Here is a 24284-nt window from a genome sequence, read left to right as displayed (position 1 = left end):
TAAGCATGCTTGTTTCGAGAGAGCTCTGTCGTAAATTATAGCTGTGGACAATTATAGCTATTCACAGCCTATGAAGAGAAAGCAATAGCTGCTGCCCTGTTTATGCAGTCTGGCTTTCTGAGAACACTGCGGAGTAGTCATGAACTTTTGCATTCTGGAAATAGGTGTAATTCAGGAAGAAGACACAGAGACAGGTTTTTGCCGTTAAGAGGTGACAGCCTAGGTCAAGGACCCAGATGCCTAGAATGGGTTTCTGTGCTGACTGGCAGAGGGGCATAAAAATAGAGTGCCCCAAACCAGAAGTGGGCAATAATTTTTGGTGAGGGGCCACTCCAAGATTTCAGAGAGTGGTCAAGGAACGCACTTTTCTGTAGAGGAGGCTAGGGTGCAGAAGGGCACGTGGGTTAAAGGATTGGGGTGCAGAAGATGGTGTGAGTTCTGAGAGGGAGTTTGGGTGAAGGAGGGGGTTGTGACCTGGGTCAGGTATTGGGGTGTAGGGTTAAGGAAGATGTAGGGTTCAGGAGAGGATTCTGGCCTGGGGGAGGTGTTCAGGAGGGGATGCAAAGTCTGGGAGGGAATTGTGATCTGGAAGAAGGGGGTGAAGACAACAGAGGGTTGGGTGGTGACCTAGAGCAGGGGAACGGTGTGCGGAACCTGGAAGGGTGTTTGGGTGCAGGAGAGGATTCTGACCTGGGGGAGGAGGTGTAAGAAGGGTACAGGGCCTGGGCAGAAGTTGCAGAGAGTTTAGACAGTGACCGCTTGTTCCCTCTGAGCCAGTGGTCCCCAGACTTTTTAAGCATGAGATCACTTTTTGAATTTAAGTGCAATCCGGGAGCTACCTCAAACCCAACCACCCTTGCTCCATCTCCTTCCCGCCGCTTCCCACTCCATCCTCCCTCCTCACTTGCTTTTATCAGACTGGGACAGGAGTTTGGGGTCAGGAGTGGTTCAGGACTAGGGCCAGGGTTCAGAATGCGGGCACCACTTCCCACAGATGGCTTCTGGGTAGTGTTGCAGGTGGCTAAGGCAGGTTCACCCCTACCCTGGCCTTGCCCCACTCCCAAAAGCAGCCAGCGAACTCTCCATCCCTGCCCCCCTCTGCTCTGTGGAGATGAGGTACAGTGTGGAGAGAGGGACACTGTGACATCAGCATCTCCCCTTCCTCTTTTTCCCCATGCCCTGCACAGCAAGCAGGAGGCTCCTAGAGTGAGGAGCACCTCCAAGGCAAAGTGCAGGAGCAGCATGTCAGTGCTGAGAGGGGCAGATTAAGTGCCCGCCCTAGACAGCCTCCTGGCCAACCCTGTCAGGATCCTCTGTCAAAGGTTCCAAGATGTACCAATAGATCCCGATCTACTGGTTGGTGACCACTGCTCTAAGCTGTGGGGCAGCACAGATTCACAAGTGATTAATCAGCCCCACCCAGTTAGAGGCTCAGGCTCCTTGCAAGGGGCTGATTGACTAGGCAGGGCTGATTGTGAAGCTGTGCTGCCCACAGCTTACAAGGAACACTGGTGGTGAGGAAGTTGGAGTGTGGGAGGGGCTGGGGTGCCAGAGACAGGCTCTGGCTGGGAGGTGCTTACTAAGCACCCCCAAGCCAGCATGCAGCACCCCCAAGGCAGGCTAGGCTCCCCGGCCTGCTGCAGCCCCAGATCACTTGAAACTTCAGGCTGCTCCCTGCATGTGGCTCTGAGCTCCGGCAGGGGGAAGACGCTTGTGCTGCCCCCGTCCTCCAGGCTAATCTCTCAGCTCCCATTGGCTGGTTGTTTCCAGCCAATAGGAGCTGAGGAGTGGGCTGGGGGCAGGGAGATCACACAAAACCTCCCTCTTCCTCCAGACCAGAGAGCCATGTGGACTGTGCTTTAAACAGCAGCAGCTGTATGCCTGAGGGTCCTGGCAGGGTGGCCTGTGGGCCAGATCCAGCCTGTGAGAGGTATCTTGCTTACCCCTCCCCTAAACCATGGGTGGGCAATAAGCAGCCTACAAGCCAGACAAGGTTTGTCAGGGTTCACTGCAGGTTGGCCACCAGATGCTTTATTTACTTAAGCCTCTGCAGACACAGCTGCATGGAACTTCCATTGGGCACAGTTGACCATTGCTGGCCAATGGGAGTTGGCATGGCCTGGACTATCACTTCTGCTGGGGTAAATAAAGTGTCAGGCAGCCGGAGTGTGGTGAACCCTGAACAACCCTGCCCAGCCTATGGACTGCTTATTGTCCAGGCCTGTCTTAAATTACTTCAGATACCAAAGTGTACATTATCTTTCCTACTTCTTTTGGTTTCACCTTGATGGATCCAGTTTCCCTGCACAGTTTGCCTTTCTCTCTAATGAGGGAGTGTTTAGCACTGAACAATGCCCAAATAGAGGTGGGGACAGTGGATGGTTTTCTTTTCACTGAAGCAGAACAGCTTGAACTTTAACAAGGTTTTTTATTATTATTATTTTAACCATTAGCTTACTAAGATCAGCCAGAGCCTAATCTGAGTCCTGCATTTCATATCTGCCAATCAAAATGGAGAATGAACTCTGGTTATGGAACCCATACTCTGACACAAAAGAAAGCTGCTCTACCCACTGTGCTGGTAGACAGAATCTCAATTTTGAGTGAAGATATGGAGACAGAGAGGGTAATACATTTGTGTGTAAAGCCCACTTCCACAAATGAGGCTGGATTCTGGCTTTTTTAGAGCAGTGTTTCTCAACCAGTGGCACGAGTACCCTTAGGGGTACTTGAGAGACGTCTGGGGGGTACATCGACACAACTAAAATTTGGAAAAAAACTGAATTTTTGTTTTAAGTTGTACAACGCTTTATTACTTTTGTACTTTTTACACCCAAAAATTTCATCGCCCACTTGGTTACAACTAAGTTGTTTAAACAAATGTGTTGCAATGGTAGAAAAAAAATGTACATCTGAAAACTGTAGGTACTGGGAGTATTTATTATTTATTTTATTTTTTAAAAAGGGGTACTTTATTTTAAAAAAGATTGAGAAACACTGTTCTAGAGCTCAGGGCTGCTCAGTGCACCTAGACTATCTATGACTGTGCTTCTGTCCATGGCAAGTGGGGTCACCTCCTTACTAAACTTTACTACAGTATGTAAAAAAAGTTTGGGTTTTTAAATCTTCCAGGGCAAACATTATCCATCCTAGTACAGATCTCATCTTTTCTCTTTTTGAAAACTTTGGGCTGGTGTTTTCAGAAGGCTGCTTCTGCTTCCTTTGCTTTGTTTGTGGCAAGGATTCTGTCCATAAACTTTCCTCTTAGGAAACCACTTATTGGAAGGAGTGAGAGGAGCAGCTCTAGTACTGAGACTCTCTTGTGTCTCTGCTAATCAAGTCAGAGAGACTGAACCTGTTTTGCATTTGGAATGGATAATACTATGCAACTGTTTCTGAACACAGTAAACCTATGGCATATTTGTGCAGACATAGGTGGGGAACGATAGCATACATTAGAAAGGTAGAATATATCATCTTAAGTGTTAATACTTTGTGGCTATGTCTACACTGGCGGGTTCTTGTGCCAGAAATATGCAAATGAGGCTAAGTGTGGAATATCGCCGAGCCACTATACTGATTATTTTCAGGAATAACGGCATTGCGCAAGAGAGTTTTTCTTGCACAAGAAGGGGCAGTATAGACAGCTCCTTCTGGCACGAGAGCCTCTTCTGCAAAAAAGGCGGCTCATTAGATATGCAAATGAGGCTCAGCGATATTCCACGCTTAGCCTCATTTGCATATTTCTGGAGCAAGAACCCACCAGTGTAGACATACCTCTTGTGAATGACTACTGCTCATCTTCCGACATAGCAATGAGCTTTTAGAGACAGAAATACTGCACTATTGCAGGTTGCAGGGTTCAAGATCATTTCCATGATTCCATGATTCCAATCAAGGGAATTATTGCCCTTAATGGTGTTTAAAAAATTTGCTTCCACACTCTCCCCACAGCGCAGTTGAAGAAACATTTTTTGGTCTTCGTGTGGTGCTCATTCAACACCCTTTTCTGAAATACCAGTGATTGCAGTAGAAATTTTGCCTGTGTAAGGGGCTCCAGAGTTGGTCTTTTACAATGCTAAAAATGCCATTATATATGTGGTTAAAGCTTCCAAAAACCGGACTCAAATCTTAGCCAGAATTTCCTTTCAGTGCTTTTTGGTGACAGTTCAAGTTGCCACTAGATTGAAATCCACAGACACTTAGTGAATTACAATCACTGCTATCAACCCCCATATTCTACTTACATGTATAGATACTGTGGCAGAGCAGGGGTGATATAGCAGGTGAAAGAGCTTGATGGAAGGGGAAAGAGGCAGAGAGAGTCAGCAATCCTGGCTAATTAGAGGCAGCTGAGACAGGGCAGCTGCAAAATCAATTAAGGTCCAAGTGAAACTAATTGGGGCTGCCTGGAGGCCTATTTAAGAACTCTCCCTGTGAGTGGGGGGGACAGCTGAGAAGGAGTTTGGAGAGAGAAATACATCGGAGGAGCCAAGAGAACAGAGTCAACCTTGTTAAAGACTACAGGGAGACAACAAATCTCAAACCAAGGCGAGTGAGCCATATACTGTGACTCTTAGACTGTGGGACAGCGGGCTGAACAGAAAATAGAGGCCCAGGAGTGGGACTGACTCTGTCACATGTGGTGTCAGGAGTGGGATATGTCGCTGCAGGGAGACCTTACAGCGGACCCACCCAAGACAGATTAGGCCACCGTAGTAAGATGGGAGAAAAAAAATGGAGGATGTAGTAAAGGCCCTGCAGTACAGCAAGAAGCTATCCGAGCTCAGATGACTGTCCAGCAGAAGTCAGTACGACTACAGCAGGAAACTAACCAGCTGCTGATAAGCAAGGCTACCCAGGATCAAGCCACCTTGCAGGAGGTAATAATGCAGATGAAGGCTCTGACCGCTCAGGTGCATAGCTCAGATGGAGCACGGTCCCTGCGGGCCAGCAATTTCCTCCAGAAAATGACAAAGGAGGAGGATGTGGAGGCATACCTCCTGGCATTTGAGAGAATAGCCCTGCGGGAAGATTGGCCCTGAGCCCAGTGGGCCAGCATCCTGGCCCCATTTCTTTGTGGTGAGGCCAAGAAGGCCTGTTTCGACATGCCGGAGGAGGCTGCCAATGAGTATTCCCAGTTGAAGGCTGAGATCCTCGCCAGGTCAGGAGTAACCATTTCTATCAGAGCTCAAAGGTTCTATGAGTGGCGATATGGGGAGGGCAGAGCACCAAGGGCACAACTATTTGACCTGATCCGCTTGGCCTGAAAATGGTTGCAGCCAGAGACCTACAGCCCGGAGGAGATTGTGGAAATTATTGTCCTGGACCAGTTTATGAGGGGCCTACCACCCGATCTGCAAGCCTGGGTCAGCCAGAATGAACCCTCCTCATATGACAACATGGTAGCCCTCGTGGAAAGACAATTAACAACTAAAGGACTTTTGCAACCTCTCAGCAAAGAAGTCCGGAGAGACAAGAGAATTGGACTAGCTCCAAAGGCCCGTGGCTCTGAACACTTGAGTAAGACTTGGCTAGGGAAGAGGGAGACGGAAGAGTGGCCAGAGGCTGTAAAGGGACTTGGGGACCGGGGGCAGGAAGGTCAGGGGGTAAAACCCAGCAGCCCAAGGAATAGGGGGATGCCCTAGGCAGGGTATCGATGCTACGCATGTGGGGAGATTGGGCATATAGCGGCACACTATCCAAACATAACAGAACCCATGCAGTGTGACCTGAGAGACCCCTGCAGTCTCATAAATTTGGCAGGCATAGCAATGGCCCCCATCTGTACACCCGACCCATTAAGATGAATGGAATAGAGACCCTGGTGGACTCAGGGAGCGCTGTCACATTGGTCTCCGGGCAGCTGATGGAACCAGACCAGCTGACCCATGCCAAGCGCACAGGGATCTCATGTGTCCATGGAGATGTCAATTATTACCCTGTTGTCCCTGTACAAATAGAGATCCAGGGGAATGTCACAATGGTTGCAGTGGGGGCAGTTCCAAGGTTCCCATATCCAGTTGTGATTGGGCAGGACTTCCCTGGATTTAGTGACCTGCTCCCTACAACTGAGGGCAAGGAAGAGAGCCCCCTCCCAAGTTTTCATGAATTTTCCCAGGACCTATTTTCTGAGCCTGGGAAACCCCGGAAATCAAAGTGAGAAAGGAGGGCAGCCAAGAAACTGGGAACTCGAATTCTGACCCAGAACCTAAGGCAGGCCCTGGCCGGGAGGGAAACTGAGCCAACTGATAATGAAGCAGAGAGAGAGGTAAACGAGCCTGAGGCTGGGCCTTGCTTAGCAGGGCCCCCTGGGATGAAGGGGCCGAAGGTTCCCCAGAGCCCAGGCAGGTAGGGTCCGTGCTTGGAAATTTTGAACAGGACCAGGCCAACGACCCACTGTATCAAAACATTCGTAAAGAGGTAGTTGAAGTAAACGGGACCCCTGTAGAAGGAAGGCTCAGGGGCCCTAGACCCTATTACATTATCAAGAGGGATCTACTGCACCGAGTGTTGCCAGGCCCAGGACAGGAGGTGGAACAGCTCTTGGTGCCTCAGAATCACCGGCGAGCCGTACTGGACCTAGCACACAGTCATTTATTCGGGGGTCACCTAGGAGTTAAGAAGACCCTAGATCGGATTTTACGAAGGTTCTACTGGCCCGGGATATATATGAAGGTTCGGTGGTATTGTGCCTCTTGCCCTGAATGCCAGCTTCATGGGCCCCAGCCGCACTTAAGAGCCCCACTGATACCCCTACTTATTATTGAGGTCCCTTTTGAACCTATGGTCCTAGTAGGCCCATTAGAAAAGTCAGCCTGAGGACACCAGAACGTATTAGTGGTCCTGGACTATGCCACTCGATACCCTGAGCCAGTACCCCTGAGAAATACCCATTCTAAGACAATAGCAAGGGAGTTAGTTCAAATCTTCTCGAGGGTGGGGGTACCCAAGGAGATCCTAATCGATCAGGGTACTCCCTTTGTGTCTAAGTTAATGAAGGACCTGTGTATACTACTCCACATATGGGCTCTGAGGACGTCAGTATACGACCCACAGCTGGATGGCCTCATTGAGCAGTTCAACCACACCCTCAAGGACATGATCCGGAAGGTAGTGAGTCGGGACAGGAAAGATTGGGATGACCTACTCCCATACCGCATGTTTGCCATTCAAGAAGTACCACAGGCCTCCACAGGTTTTTCCCCATTTGAACTGCTATATGGGCGAATCCCCCGGGGCCTTCCAGACCTTGCCAAAGAGACCTGGGAGGAGGAGACAAACCACGGACGCAATATTGTAGAACACATCCTGCAGATGAAGGACAGGATCGCGCGGATAACCCCCATTGTAAGAGAGCACCTAGAAAAAGCCCAGTAGGCCCAGAAAACCTACTACAACCGTCGGGCGACGGTCCGGAAATTCCAGGTGGGCGATTGGGTAGAGGTGCTGATCCCGACAGCAGAGAGCAAGCTCCTTGCTAGGTGGCAGGGACCCTATGAAGCGGTTGAAGTCATAGGGGAGGTAGATTATAAGGTGCGGCAGCCGGGTCGCCGGAAACTGGAACAAATCTAGCATGTTAACCTGCTCAAACCATGGCGAGACAGGGAGGTGGAGCTGGCCACCCTGAGGGTAGCAATACTGAATGAAAGCCAACAGGGACAGGTGGGGATCTCCCCAGAATTAACCCCAGGCCAGAGGTTCTTGCAATGCTGAAGCAACACTCAGATGTGTTCTCAACAGAGCCTGGCCGGACCACTGAAGTTGAGCGCCATATAGTCACAGACCCAGGCGTAAGAGTGAATGTCAGGCCCTACCGAATCCCAGAAGCAAAGTGAAAAGAGGTACAAAAAGAAATAAGGAAAATGCTAGAACTAGGCATCATTGAGGAATCCCACAGCCAATGGTCCAGCCCCATTGTCTTAGTGCCTAAATCTGATGGCAGCCTCCGTTTTTGCAATGATTTCTGGAAGTTGAATGAGGTGTCAAAGTTTGATGCGTACCCCATGCTGCGAACAGATGAGCTCATGATCAGCTGGGAAAGGTGCAGTTTTTGTCCACCCTCAACCTGACCAAGGGGTACTGGCAAATTCCGTTGGCCAGGGACGCCAGAGAGATGACAGCCTTTGCCACCCCCAAGGGCCTATATCAGTACACCGTCCTCCCGTTTGGATTACATGGGGTCCCTGCAACTTTCCAGCGACTTATGGACAAGCTACTGCGCCCTCACCATACATATGCAGCTGCTTATCTTGATGATGTCATCATCCACACCCCGGACTGGGACACACATTTAGAGAAGGTGGTGGCTGTACTGGACACCTTAAGGGAAGCTGCCCTAACCACAAACCTGGCAAAATGTACAATAGGACTAGCAGAGGCCAAATACCTGGAGTACATATTAGGGAGAGGCTTAGTGAAACCACAATTGAATAAAGTGGCTGCAATACAGAACTGGCCCCAGCCTATACGTAAGAAACAGGTCCGGGCATTCTTGGGACTAGTGGGGTATTACTGGAGGTTTATCTCCCACTTTGCTTCAAGGGCATGTCCCCTGACAGACTTAATGAGAGCCCGGGGCCCGGATGTGGTGAAATGGACCCCAGCAGCAGATGACGCATTCAACGACTTAAAATCAGCCCTGTGCAGTGACCCAGTGCTCATAGCCCCAGATTTTGAGAGAGTTCGTACTACAGACCGACGCCTTGGAAGTCGGATTGGGTGTGGTATTGTCCCAGAAAGTCGGAGAAGAAGAGCATCCTGTACTATACCTAACTCGGAAACTCCTCCTAAGAGAACGAAACTATGTTATCGTGGAAAAGGAGTGCCTAGCAGTAAAGTGGGCTGTGGAGAGCCTACGATACTTCCTGCTCGGAAGACAATTCACCCTCGTCACAGACCACGCTCCCCTACAATGGATGCACCAGAATGAAGACAGGAATGCAAGAGTAACGCGGTGATTCCTGTCCCTGCAACTATTCCACTTCCAAGTGAAACATAGGGCCGGAGCCGAGCATGGCAACGCCGACAGCTTATCGAAGGTGCACTGCCTGCTGTCCCAAGTACCCCAACTCCATAGTGTTGAGCAGGGGAGGGGGATATGTGACAGAGCAGGGGTGATACAGCAGGTGAAAGAGCTTGATGGAAGGGGAAAGAGGCAGAGTCAGCCAGCAATCCTGGCTATTTAGAGGCAGCTGAGGGGGGGGGGGAGAGGGGGACCAAAATCAATTAAGGCTCAGGTGAAACTAATTGGGGCTGCCTGGAGGCCTATTTAAGAACTCTCCCTGTGCGGGAGGGGGTGGAGAGAACTGAGAAGGAGTTTAGAGAGTGGAGGAGGAGTTTGGAGAGAGAAAGACATCAGAGGAGCCAAACGAACAGAGTCAACCTTGTTAAAGACTACAGGGAGACAAATAATTTCAAACCAAGGCGAATGAGCCATATACTGTGACTCCTAGACGGTGGGACAGTGGGCTGAACATGAGTCAGGGGCCCAGGAGTGGAACTGACCCTGCCATAATATCTATTTTCTCATGAAGCACTCTGTCTAAATACACCCACTGAGCTGATTCACCATTCTTCCAAGACCAAAGAATTGAAGCAATTCAAAGTCTGCTTGGCCTATCCCTAAATAAAACAATTCCATTGCCTCTCAGACCATTAGTATCCAAATGTACCTGGACTCTCAGTGAGTGGTGAAGCATGTTATTATGAAAAGGAGATGTGTCCAGCCTTAAGCATTTATATTAAGCAGTGAAAGTAAAGGACTTTTCCCTCCACCACTTTAAAGTTTTTAATTTCAGATAGTTAGTGGTGTCTTAACAGGGACACAGATGGCATTAGACCTGGCTGCACAAAAGCCAAGTATAACGTCTGACAACGTAGCACAGGACACTTTTGAAACATTTCAAAGCTTCATAGAATTATATACATCTTTTGCCCCTTTCTTCCAAATACTCTGAAGCTGGTCATTTCTTTTTTCTTTTCTTTTTTTTAAAGAAGGCACGCAGGCTAGAGTCTTTACAATTGTCTTTTTGCTTAGGACTTACCTCTTCTGGTAACTAGTAAGCTTGCCAGAAATATGGTCCTTAACAAATGCAACAGGACCATTTTGTGAAAGAAAGAAAGAAAGAAAGAAAGAAAGAAAGAAAGAAAGAAAGAAAGAAAGAAAGAAAGAAAGAAAGAAACTTAACTGCAATTTTTAACTGTCTGCCATTTCTACTGATGAAAGAATTGGTGGCAATGCAACTGCGGAGAACTGCCAGTCTGCCTACTGTAGAAGCTGTAGAAACCATTTCATATTTAGCTAGAAGCCATCTTGTATAACAGAAACCATTTCAGCTTTTCTCTCAAGCACGTAGACCAGAGTGAACTTTCTGTCACCCCGTGAGAAGAGGCCTACAGGATGGGCTATTGGTGTGTGTTAATTGGGCTGGTTGGGGCAGGAGATGTACTCCCTCGTACCTGTCCACCATCTTGTTGATAAGGCTATGTTTTTCCAAGTTTAATTGAGGATTTCTGTAATTGGATGCCCTGACGTCAGACTGTTTGGCTAAGGCTATAAAGATACTAGGATTGATGGTATTAGCAGCCTTACTGGGCCTGGCTTTGCTGGGACCACGTTTGGCTCATGCTGTGCTTTATTAATTAATAAAGCTGTTTGTTAGCTGCCTAAACAGAGAGGAGCGTTTTTTTGCTTCGACAATTTGGAGGTTCCACCGAGATTCCTAACGCGCCACTTGCCCGTATGGACGGACTGGCACTTCACTTCCAAACCTCTCAGAGCTCTTAATAGAAGGTAAGGAGATACCTGTTATGAAATCTCCTGGCGAGGGCTTAGGATTTGGAGTGACGGCCGGCCATTAGGGTAAGGGGAGCTACGGAATTCAATTTTGTGGAGCGGCTAACATTTTTGTCTGTCTGTGTTTGTCTTTGTCTATTAGGCCTGTCTTATGTGTGTCAGTTCCAAAAGGGCACACCGGTGTCTCTAGTGAGGCAGCCATGCGCTGAACCCTCTGTGTTCGGACGCTAAAAGCTGGTGTGGTGCCATTACACTTTCTCGGCACACAGAACTGTGGGAAAGCTTTGTTGTCTCTCTCTGTTATTTGTGGATGTAGTACTGACCTCTGAGGCTAACCCCAGGCCATAGTATTTCCCCATTCCGCCAGGCTGTCTCCAGGACCAGAACGTGGTGTTCTGCCAGGCTTGGGCGGGTGCCGGAAACCCCTGCAAGCCAGGTGGACTTTGAGTCCAGTGCCTCACAACCAAAAAGGGGGGCAAGTGCGAGCAGGTGAATTCTTAATTCGGTGACTCGCAGAAGAGAATAGTGTAAGCAGGCGGACTTTTGGTTCGGTGCCTTACAGAATCTGTTTAAGCGCGCGCAGAAAATGGGGGTAGGTCAGTCTACAGGAATTCCAGTGCCTTTATGATAAGTGCCTTCTGGTATAGGATCCTAATGAAGTCTGATATTAAGTGCCGGGTGTCTTAGGGCAGCGCCACTTAATAGAAACCCATGGGAACTGGACAGCAAAGAAAGATGCATCTAAATGTGGAAACTGTAGGAAAAATGTGAAAAAGGAGAAAAAAAAATGGTGTGTGGAAAATGAGTATGAATGTAATGAGTGAAGAATTAATTCCACTGCATAGGTCTGAGACTTGAGCTGACCCCAGCTGCACCAGGGTTCTCCCACGAGGGAGCTCTGAATGCAAGGAGGGGGGGTCAGCTGAACCTCGAGACTCAACCAATATGTGAGGGAGTGACGACTCCCCTCATTTCATGAGCTGCTAAAGTCTGACAATCTAGACCCGGCAGACTCTTTCTTTGGAGTGTGTAAAGTAAGTTTAGGTGGGGGTTAGTCTAAACACCCCCCACTCTGCCGAAAGGCACCCCTGTGTACTACTTGTACGTGCATAATGGTGCAAGGACCTGTAAGCATTTAACAAATTGGAAAAGAGGAAAAATTAAAGCCCTGAGGGATGAAAGTAAAGCTCAGAAAAGCAAAAATCCGCCCTGCAGTAAGATAGGTAACTTACAAACTTGCTGCAGCGCCTCTGTGCCAAAATAATGCACAAGAAGTGGGAAAAAAAAGAAAAGAGATTTCTCAGTTGGCACACCCATATCAACCAAGCTTGGGGGGGAAATTTGGCACAACATCACCCCTCTATCCCTCTTTATAACGCATACACAGATAGAGAGGAAACATGAAAAATAACTGAAAGGAATTAGCTCTTCCCTTTGAAAACACGGGCTCCTGTAACAAACTTGCCCGATCCAAAGCAAAACACAAAGTTTAAAATAAGTTTAACAGTTTAAGGAAAGTGTTCCTCCAAATCCTAAGGGGGGGGGGGAGGGGGAGACCTGCTTTAAGAAATGACTCTGTTTCTTGCAGCCTCTTTTAATCGTCTAAGCAAAGAAACAATCAAGTTAATCATTTGGCTACAGACACTTTGTTAAATCTATTAAAGGGAAAATAAGGAATTCTACTGAAACTTAATTGGTTAACCGCACAAAAGAATAGAATCTGTACATTGTAAATTTGTAAAACCTGCACCCTAAGGGTTAAATGTGTCTTCCAAGGAAACTAATAATTGTTTAAAAAAATCCAAGCCCAGAAACTTCACGGTGTTTCTGTCCAAGGCTGAGTTGATAGCACTTTTGGCTTGCTTTCAGATCCAAGGTTGTATGTGTCTACAAACTGCCTGTCTGTTGTGGAAGGGGGGGGAGCACTGTCCCCCCATAAGTAAGCCTGCAACATTGCATGTGATTCTTTTCAGGAAAAGAAAACCTTTTTGCTTGCTGAATAGTAACTAGCAAGCACCTTGTTCTAAGAGAGTTTGTGGCAGTAAATCATTTGAAGCTTCACGTTAAAAGAAAAAAAAAAAGCCTGGTCTGCAGTACAGGAGGGAAACTGAGGCATGCCACTGTTGGGGAGGGCTAGCAACTCTGAGGTAATTCAAGGGAGTGGAAGGTCACAAGTACCGATGAAGTGCCCTTGTTCTCGGAAAGTTGCAGCTCACTTGCCCATGGAAGTGGTTAGGAACTAGCTGTAACCGGTTCCCCTAACAGATCTTACGCAGTATTTTAAGTTATGATGGGCCACCCCAATGGGGGTACAAGTGTTTTCTTTGTCTTTCAGATCATCAAAAAGCGCTAATATCAGCTGAAAATTAACTGGAAAAAAAATCATGGTTCTGTGTCATGACATAATACATTTGTGTTCTGTGTTCTGTCCAGATTTGTCTTGTGGGTCTTGATTTTGATATATGTATTTCAAACATTGTTGTGTGTACAATATTGTTGTTTTAATGAAAGAATAATTTAAGTCCCCTGAATAATCTTAACTTTGTGCTTTACACAGATGGTTCTTGCTTTTATAATTCTAGTGGAGTTTTAGTAGCAGGCTATGCAGGTTGCACTGTCTGGGATGTAGTCGAATCTGCCCCTTTACCTGCTGTTTCTTCTGCACAGGTAGCGGAATTAATGGCTCTCACATATTGCTTGTCATATTGCTGCAGGAGCGTCTGCTACTATCTACACTGACGCCCGGTATTCCTTTGGCGTAGTTCATGATTTTGGTACGCTCTGGAAGCAGTGAGGTTTCCTTTCTTCCCCTAGCCACTCTAGAAAGAATGGACCTTATGTAGCTGCTTTACTTGATGCCGTTCTTTTACCTTCGGCTCTTGCTATTGTTAAGTGTGAAGATCATTCCTCTTCCTCTAACGAAGTTGCATTAGGAAATGACATGGCCGATCGGGCTGCTAAGGCAGCCACCTTATGTCCTCCTCGGGCTGAAGCACTGTACCCTTCTCTCCCACCACTGCCATCTCCTTTGCCATCTCTGTCAGAACTGGCCCTTCTGCGAGATCAAGCCCCAGAATCGGAAAAGCAGGAGTGGAGACTGGCAGGGTGCACCTTGCACCCAGACCACTTGTGGTGCAGCTTTGATGGCCACATTGTTGCCCCAGTGGTCTTGCTACCTCACCTTGCCTCCGTGCTCCCTGGATTGTTACACATTGGCAAAGGGGGGATGGTAGCAATCCTTAAAACAAAATTGGCTTGCTCCCAAATTCTCTCAAGCAGCCAAAGATTGCTGTCTGGCTTGCCCTGTCTGCCAAGCCCACAACGTGGGTAAACCTGTAAAGACAGTTCCGGCAACCAGACCTCCACCTCTGGGACCATTTCTGAATTTACAAATGGACTTTATTCAATTGCTTAAATGTCAATCTTTTGAATAATGTGCAGGTTATTGTTTGCTTGCTTTTGAGATGAGTAGAAGCTTATCCCTGCAGGAAAGCTGATGCCATCACAGTGGCAAAGAAACTTCTAAATCATTACATCCCAGCATGGAGAATACACCTTGTGATCTCCAGTGATAAAGGTACACACTTTACTGGACAAATTGTTCAAAAACTGGCAAAGTACTAATCTACCAGACAAGCACTGCACTGTGCGCGACACCCGGAGAGTGCAGAAGCAGTAGAAAGATGAAACAGGATTTTAGAGACCAAACTTGCTAAAATATGTGAGAACTCTGGCTTAACATGGGTAGTAGCATTCCCGATTGCCCTAATGAGCATGAGAGCCACTCCTAATCGGAAAACTGGACTCAGTCCACATGAAATTGTATGTGGCCGACCTATGAGACTGTTAAGCAGCTCAGAAATTAACCTGGCTGATGCCATACTTGTTAAAGGAAGCATAGTCAAGTATTGTCAGGAACTTATGAGGTGTGTACAGTCTTATCATTCACAGGTTAAGGATGCCTTCCAGGAGGACCCGACTGAGCCGTGCCTTAAACTACAACCAGGAGACTGGGTTTGTGTGAAGATTCACCAGCGAAAGACTGCCCTGGAATCCCGGTGAAAGGGTCCCTACCAAGTCCTTCTTACCACTCATACTGCTGTAAAGTGTGAGGGATTGCCCTCTTGGATTCACGCCTCCCACTGCAAACCGGTTCCAGCCCCTACAGAGGTTGGCCCCAACAAGGAGCACCGCAGACCTGGTATCAGTGATACCAGGTCTGCGGTGATCCTCGTCTGCTTCTGGACCTGGGTCTAAGACCCAGGTCCAGAAGTAGACGGGGATCAATGCAGGCTTGTTACCGGCAATCCAGGCCCAGAAGCAGACGAGCCTGAGAGACCAAGGCTAAGATAGCAGCTGCGGCCCAGAAGAATCTGCCAGCGATAGGTGAAGCAAACTACAAAGTCCTGAAGAACAGCCAGCATGAGGCTGGACAAACAATTCATGTTGAGCTTATGCTTAATCTTGTTTTTAATACCTAGCAGTTATAACCTATATGGTTCAAATGTGTTTATGCTTTTAATTAACCAAGTTTCCCAAGAATTTAATTGCTGGATATGTGCTCACAGTCCTGCTAGATATGTGCTCACAGTCCTGTACATTCAGAAGGAGGTATCCCAATAATTCCAGTCCCACTAAACAACACTCAAATGAATGGCACACTGTTTAGTGAACTAAAGCCAAATGATACTTGGCAGGATAACGGGTTTACTAACCCAGGTGAAATCCGCCTAGCCTTGACCCCAATTGGAAAGTACTGCTGGACATGTAATGGTTCAGGAGCCAGGGTGGGAAAAAGCCAAAACTGAATGGCCCTAGACTATGTCCTAGCTAGTAAGGGTGGGGTTTTGCCTTAGTGGGAAGAGAATGCAGTGTGTATATTTCTGACACCAGCAAGGAGGTAGAGGAAGATGTCTCAGACTGAAAAAAACTATGGAAAGCCTAAGACAGGAGGAAAACTGGACCCTCTGGGGTTGGTTGGGAGGCTGGTTTGGACATGTGGGAACTTGGATTTTGCAAGGAGTCGTTTTAGTATTGGCTATATTCTTTTGTGCTTATTGCTGTTTCTTGTTAATCAATTGCTTTATTTCTTGTATTCTGGAAAACACAAGACAGACCCTTACCAAAGGAAATGTGGAACTCATGATGTTAAAATAGGATGAGAAAGGAACAAGAAATGTACATAAATACTTTAATGGAAAATGGAGGTATAAAATGGTTTCAAAGTTAGCCTTTTAAAGGCTAAAAAGGGGGGAGTTGTAGAAGCTGTAGAAACCATTTCATATTTAGCTAGAAGCCATCTTGTATAACTGAAAGCATTTCAGTTTTTCTCTCAAGCACGTAGACCAGAGTGAACTTTCTGTCACCCCGTGAGAAGAGGCCTACAGGATGGGCTATTGGTATGTGTTAATTGGGCTGGTTGGGGCAGGAGATGTACTCCCTCGTACCTGTCCGCCATCTTGTTGATAAGGCTTTGTTTTTCCAAGTTTAATTGAGGATTTCTGTAATTGAATGCCCTGACGTCAGACTGTTTGGCTAAGGCTATAAAGATACTAGGATTGATGGTATTAGCAGCCTTACTGGGCCTGGCTTTGCTGGGACCACGTTTGGCTCATGCTGTGCTTTATTAATTAATAAAGCTGTTTGTTAGCTACCTAAACAGAGAGGAGCGTTTTTTTTTTTTGCTTCGACACTACCTTTGAGAGTTACCAGCCATACAAATGCCTAAGAGGAGAAAGAGGGATGGATAAGGAACTTGATGACCGATAGAAAGATAAAGCTCATCTAGTTCGACCTTTGGTCTTTTTAATTCTTATATGGATTATGTACATATATTTAAAATTAGCCACTGTAAGGGCAGCAGTTCACTTAGCAAAAGGGAGACAAATTAAAAAAAATTAAAAATTATTTGCTAAGCAATAGGGGAAGAGTCACAAAAAAAGGATTTAGAATAAACTCAGTCAATACGTGACCCATACCTATTATATAGTTCTATCATACCCAACTACCCCAGCAAATTCCACAATCGTTTCTCTAAGGACACATGTACAAGCATGCCTCGGAGGAGAGCATGAGGAAGGCAAGTTAGGAAGAGAACTATGACCATAAATATAAATGAGGCAGCTAAAGGAAGAGAGAAATTAAAATCTTTCTAGTCGTAAGAAACAAATCATTTTCCCAAGCTGCTGCTTTTTATATTTCACTGACAGAGTTATTAAATAGTTCAACTAGACATTGGATGGGCCCAATCTAAACTTGAGAATCAAAAAGGCATATAGAGAGGAAAGGAGGAACTCAGAGGTCACACAGCTCCAATAACAGTGATGACTTTAGTATCAGAATAATACTAATTTCTCACTTGAGACACAGAAACTGTAAATCCATGAGCCTGAAGTAGGAAATCAAATTAGTAAGGGAAATTAAAATAGAAGTCATGGTGTTGCCCGATCAATGGCAGTTTGGAGAGAGACAATTCAAGGGCAATTCAACTGCTTGCCTTAAGTCAAAGATGTGTTGACCAGAGACAAAAAGTGATGTTTGGCTACTGCTATATAAAACGAAGTGGATCTTGCTACCCTAGGCTGAAGGATATGGACTAAGTCAGCTATCCAATGAGGTTGTTTTTGGAAGAGTCAAGGCAAGTGGCTATCTATTTTCTTTGTTTTTCAATTCCTCTAGGGTTTTGCAACATCAGTATGGTGGAAAAAAACTAAAAATGAAGTTCAATTTCCAAAGGCAGATATTTCAGTAAGACAGTGTAAGCCAATGCAGTTTTTGCTAAATTACCCTACATCAACATTTATACAGATTTTTCACCTTAGAAAGGTGACAAGATATTTTAACCCCTTAAAAAACTAGTCTGCAATCCAAGGAAGATACTGATACCATTAGTGTCTTTGGACACAAAACAGTAACTATACTCCAAGGGACAATGACTGTTAGCAGATACTATACCATGCTGAATAAAAAGATAACCAATTTAATAAATGTAGATGCTTTAAACATTAGTCTGCTGCCTTCCAAGTTATTGAAACTGTTGGGAACAAAATAATCATAAACTTTTCAGTTCAGCAGACAAATCAAATAGGCATAAATGGATATCTCACTGGGCCATAGTTCTGCTTTGTCAGGCTTCAGAACAAAATCACCAACGGAAAAAACAACTCCATTTTATAGCTCCTATTTTTTGCTTGACTCTTCAAACAAATTCAGTTGATCAACTAGAATTAGGGTTTTTTTTTGGCAGAAAAGTACTCAAAGTTGGAAGTTAGAAATTAGCTATGTTTTTGCACATGCAAACAGTTGACGGGTTTTGGACTTGTGAAGCAAGTAGACAAATCACAAAGAAACCAGTGCGCTCAAATTCAAGCATTTTGCATCAAACTTTAGAAGTTTTGTATTCTAAACATTAAGGCTATGTCTATACTGGCATGATTTTCCGCAAATGCTTTTAACGGAAAAGTTTTTCCATTAAAAGCATTTGTGGAAAAGAGCGTCTAGATTGGCACGGACGCTTTCGCGCAAAAGCACTTTTTGCGGAAAAGCGTCCGTGCCAATCTAGATGCAGTTCTGCACAAGAAAGCCCCGATTGCCATTTTCACCATTGGGACTTTTTTGCACAAAATGGTTCTCAGCTGTCTACACTGGCCCTCTTGCGCAAAAGCATTTGCGCAAAAGGGCTTTTTCCCCGAACGGGAGAGTCATTGTATTTGCAGAAGAACACTGACAATCTTACATTAGATTGTCAGCGTTCTTGTGCAAATTCAGAGCGGCCAGTGTAGACAGCTGGCAAGTTTTCTGGAAAAGCAGCCGCTTTTGCGGAAAAACTTGCCAGTCTAGACGCAGCCTAAGAGAACAGCAGTATCCAACCTGTCTTTTCTACAAAACAAACAGAAAATCCCACCTTAAATAATGGCCCTGTAGCACCTAGAGACTAACAGAAATACATAAATAGTATCATGAGCTTTCATGGGCACAACCCACTTCTTCAGATGACAAATATGGAGCCAAGGACCCAGAGTCTGAAATATAAAGCAGACAGAGAAGGGAGAGGAGGAGGAGAAAGTAAAAAAAAACCCCACCCCTATTTAATTAAAGTGTCCATGCTAAATGAGGCTAACAGAGTAGGGTATGTCAAACCTCATTGCAGGAGGAATAAAACAGGTAGTTTGAACTAGGGCTTTATTTCGAACGCCTGTTTCACTGCCGCGTGTAGATTTCCGTCTTGTACATTCCAAAAATGGCGCCCAGCCGGGAAGATGCAAATCAAGCGCGGAATATTTAAATCCCAGGCTTGATTTGCAATTCCGAATGTCTACATTTGCAGCCCTAGTTCGAATTAGGCTACAAGTGTAGACATACCCAAAGGGAACACCAGTTTGGGAAAGATGTCAAAGCCTTCCTCTCCCAAGTCCCTTTGTTTTAACAAAAGCTAGAAGTTAAGTATCAATACTATATTTTAAAGCATTTTACCCCAAACACTAGTTTATCAAATATTCACTGACCCTTCCTTTAGTCATACCATGGCCATTGCACTGATAGCATGATTATTCACTTTTGTTTGATCTCTTAAACAACAGGTTTCCATGGTTCAGAGGTGATACCAATAGGCCAGTCACATTCCCAAGAGGAGAGGCTAGTACAGTAATGACAAAGGAAGCTGTTCTAATAAGTCTGCTTCCCATAAGACTGAAAAATGAGAACAATTTAAGCCTACTCCGAATAAGAACACTATACCAGTATATCAGCATCAGTCAAACCATTTCATTGGCATGCATTTTAAGTAGTCTGCAAGAAGTCTCAGAACTTTAGGGATATGCCTAAATGAATATTTGAAGCTTCTAAAAATATACATTAGCATTCAGGGTTCGTCATAAGTCAACATGATATGGAATGGTATGCTGAAGCTAGCAAGGCACAGTAATCAAAATTATCCACTTCAATGCTCTTCCATGTGGCCTAAGCAGATTCTACAAAGAGTAAAACCTCTGTATAATTGTACTAAATGATCAGGAAGGTGATTTAGTCAAGTTAAAGAGTGAGTCAATGCAAAAGCATGTTTATCATAATGCAATGTGTTTAGCTGATGGGAATTTTTCCTTGTAAAGCTAGTAATTGGCCAGAACAAGTGGTTAACAAAATAATGTTCTAGATTAAATGTTTTCCTCTCCCCCAAAGAGAAACTCACAAAGCAGATATTAAAGTTAGGATAATACAACATGAGCTCGTTAGGAAAAACAAGTAACTAGATATTGGTATATCAAATTCATTATACTAAATCAAATACTTTGAAATTTTCCCTCTTTGGGATGATTTTTTTTCTTCAAAATTTAAATACATTTGCAGCTTCAAGAAAGGCACAGTCAATTTTGTCCTAACACTCTTGACTGACTTTGATAGTGGTTTCAGGGGGTAGCTGAGTTAGTCTGTACAGGATAAACTTAAAAAACCAACAAATGGTCTGGTAACACTTCATAGACTAACAAAACATGTAGATGATATCATGAGCTTTCATAGGCACAGCCTACTTCTTCAGATGACCGGAGTTTTGAGTTTAGGATGTGCAGACCCGAAATAAATACGAGAAGGGGGAAGGAAAAAAAGGAGGGGGCAGGAAACAAGGAGCAGAGGGTATGGAAATATCAAAGGGAAAAACAGGAAGGCAGAACTGGGAATCAGTAAGCACCTGAAGAGTCAATCCTTAAAATGAAGCAAATAAGAATCAAAGGCAATAAATAGGAAGGGTACTAACATAGGAATCTACACAAAGAGCATATGCAGAAGGCTGTACTTTAGGAGGAGAATTTCATCATTTTATTCCCTGTCCTCAAAGCCAATGTTTATTGTTAATGTAGAACTGGAAATGGAGGATTCATATTCTGAAAAGTTGCATAAGTGTTAATTAATTCTCAAGATCCCACAGTGACCTAGGAAAGAGTTATGCATTCAGGCCCTTCCTTTTTCCCCCCAGGGTGAGGGAACTGATGACACAGAATTTGACTTGCCCACATCTACACAACTAGCAGATGACGTTCAGGGGTTTCCTGGGGTCAGTTAGTACTCAGCCCACACTACTCCATATTTCAAATCAAAGAGTAAACATGGGGATCAGCTGAGGGAAAACTAATATTAGATGTATTGCACTGATGCAGCTGCAGTATTGTAGCACAATAAAGATGCTCTATGCTGATAGAACACTCTCCTGTCAGCCTTATTACTCTGCCCACTGGGAGAGCCAGTGCCCTATCACCAGAAAAGATGTGGACAGCGCTTAAGTCACTAAGGCCAGATCTACACTAGACCTGGAAGGTTGATTTATGGAAGAGAACTCCAGCTATGTACTAGACCCCCCCTCCCCCCGCAAATCGAATGCCAGTCTCCAGTGTGGCAGGCAAAGCCATGCCCTAACTTGCATGGCATTCATACCCCAAGTACCCTAAGACACATGGACTTAAAGCAGAAGTATAGCTCTGCCTTCTGTTATACTAGCAAGACATGGACATTATTCAGAATGGTCACTATCAGGATGTATTTATGACTCTAGTACTGCCACCCTTCCTCCACAAGCAGGTCTAAATTAATATTGTTACTGACTTGCCAGAGACATGAAAGAGGCAGCTTTTGTATCCATCCCCATTCAGTGGCAGTAAACAGCATGTTTTATAGCTGTTTTAATCATTAAATGATACAGCAAGATTGGATATTTTGTTCTGTGTGTGCGCTATAGGAAGCTTAAGATACTTTTACATATGTGAATTGAGCTTCCAAGAGCAGAAGCTGGAGATAACAATAAGATCCGTATAAACAGAAGAGTATCTGCACGGACTGAAGCAATCAGAACTAGCTGTTAGGTGGAGGGAGAAAATTGGTCTGTAATTATTTCTTTTGGTCTTTAGAAGAGCTCACTGTGGGGATAGACTAGGTTGACAGTGGAGCTGAGTCAATTGGCACAAGTGAGGCCCCATTCCGAGACATCTTGGTCAAAAATGTAAACCAAATTATCTCCCCCAGACAGCAGTTGGTTATATGTTCTGGGTCTGACTGCAAAAACCGGAATTTCCTAGTTGTGTCTTATACTCTATACTAACCAAAGTAGTATTGCACTATTAGTTTTATTAATGTAACAAGTGAAAAACTCAACTCTCAAGTACTTTTGTTTAGTTAAAGCACTCAGGGTGCCAAGAAAGACGGAATGGATATTTAGTTGAGGAGCTGCTCAGCACAGGTTTGTTCTATGCCCTGGCTCTTATACGTCAGGCAGGCAGAGAGCGGAAAGAAGAAACAAATAGCTGTGTATGGATGATTACTTGCAGCCTGTTCACCCAGCAGATGGCGCTATGACATTCTACATTTCACCTATGCATTTGATTTCTATCACTGAAATAGTTCTTATTTAGAGTATATAAGCCACTATTATACTCTAGAGCTGTGGTATTCAAACAGTTCTGAAATCAGTAGCCACTATAGCGAACTAGCCACTCAACTGGCCAAATAGCTACATACAGCTAGCGTGTCATACACCAGGGCTTTAGAGCCTTGCTAGGATTCAAACAAAAGTAATGTGCATATCCACAAGCAATCAGTGCATTGCTCATGATACCACCTACATGTTGTGTTAGTCTTTAAAGTGCTACCAGACTATTTGTTGAAGTTTTTCCTCAGTGTAATGGGTAATCTAATTCCAGTTTGCCAAGTGAGAAGCACGTAAATCTAGTTCTTGATTACTCTACTGCATAAGCTTCAATGCCCTTCCCTACCTCCTGCACTTATTCAAACCATGGCTGTCTGCCAATAGATCACCATTGTCATCTGAACAATCCAAGCCCATCCTCAAAGAGCAATTATTTTTGGTGGGGAGAATAGATTTAATATTAGGTCATATCTGGCATTCCTTATAGGCAAGCCAGAGCCTACTGCTTCTTCCTCCTCAACATTTCAGAGCAGCCCTATCATTTTCTGTAAACAGCAAATGTTCATCCACACCCAACTCTGTTTGTTCATCTGATACCTACTCATGTACAGGGTCAAACCCTTTGGAAGGCCATCTGGCTAGATCAGCCTCCTGAGACCTTGCACTAGCCCTTACCACTGTAAAACAAATAAAACCCCCACAAAACAAAAGACCACCAACAGATTAGGGCTAGTTTAACTTTAAGTCCTCCATGGCTCTGCTCTCCTTACTTACCCAATCTTGTCACACTGGATCCTCACCCCAGCAAAGCTAGCACTGATACGCCATTTCTGTGCTTCTACTGCTGTCTCATGCCTGAAGAGGCAGTCTTCTATACAACCTTCCTGAACAGGAGGATGCCACAACCCTCTCTTTGAGAGCCCTCATTGAGAAGTATGTGTATTTAGCTAAACAGGACATTTAAAAGACCTTGCACAGTCACTTGCTTTAACATGTCATGTGCTAGTCCTTACCATGTAGTCAGGGAAGTTCTTGTCTTACATTTTCTCCCTGCCCCAGAGAGGTTCAAGACGTTTGATCGTATACCATCTAGGTTTGGTTGGTCTTTAAGGCTATATCTATACTGCAGTTATTTCAGAATAAGCTATTTTGGAATAGCTTATTTTGAAATAGCACATCAACACTGCAGGGAAGCATCAAAATTAGTCTGAGGCAGGCTTCCCTAATGTAGACACACTATCTCAATTTACAGCCCCAGGAGAAATAACTTACAATGGCCCTGGTGAGGGGCTATTTCGAAATAGCAGCAGTGGAGTGTCTACACATGCTTTATTTCAAAAATAGCTATTTCGGAATAGGCGTTATTCTTTGTAGAATGAGGTTTACAGAAGCCAGAGTTAGCTGTCCGTTATTTTGAAATAATGGGATTACTGTGTAGATGCTCACATGGCCATTATTCTGAAATAATGCTGCTGTGTAGACACAGTAAGGTGTTGCTATACTAGGTTTAAGTTTTTCCAGTTAGACTAACTCTGCTACCCCTCTGAAACTCCTACTTTTTGTGCATCATCCAGAAGACTGAGAAATGCCATAGCAAGGGAGAGGGAGAGAGATGTGTGTAAAGGAGGGGGAAACTTGAGAGATGGAGATACATATTGTGAAGGGTTTTGCATGGTTGGGGAAGAAGCACACCTAGAATTCCCTCTTTGCATGCAATGATACAGTTTCTAACAGAAAGTCAGTCTCTTTTTCTAATACTAAGAGCAAGACTTCCAGAACAAGAGGCAAGCTATAAAGGAAAGCCTTTCACCTATTAATTAGTTCCATGTGATCAACCGTAAGTGCATTGAGAGTGCATCTCTATAGCAATCAGATCACATGATTTATTACTTCATTTCACCCTTAGATGATTTAGAATCATGTTCACATTTATGGCAGCTTCCTCAGAGCTGCCAAAAAGTTTTTCAGCTGGTAGGATTGCCCATAGTGCTCCCTCCTGCACTTCTCCCCATTTTTACTGTAGCCATGATATTCTTGCATGAAATTCTCTTATGATCCTTATGGCAATAGACTGGT

The sequence above is a fragment of the Pelodiscus sinensis genome, chromosome 2, assembly GCF_052426305.1.
Source record: "Pelodiscus sinensis isolate ZL-2025 chromosome 2, ASM5242630v1, whole genome shotgun sequence".
Taxonomy (NCBI): domain Eukaryota; kingdom Metazoa; phylum Chordata; order Testudines; family Trionychidae; genus Pelodiscus; species Pelodiscus sinensis.
This window is presented reverse-complemented; position numbering follows the sequence as displayed.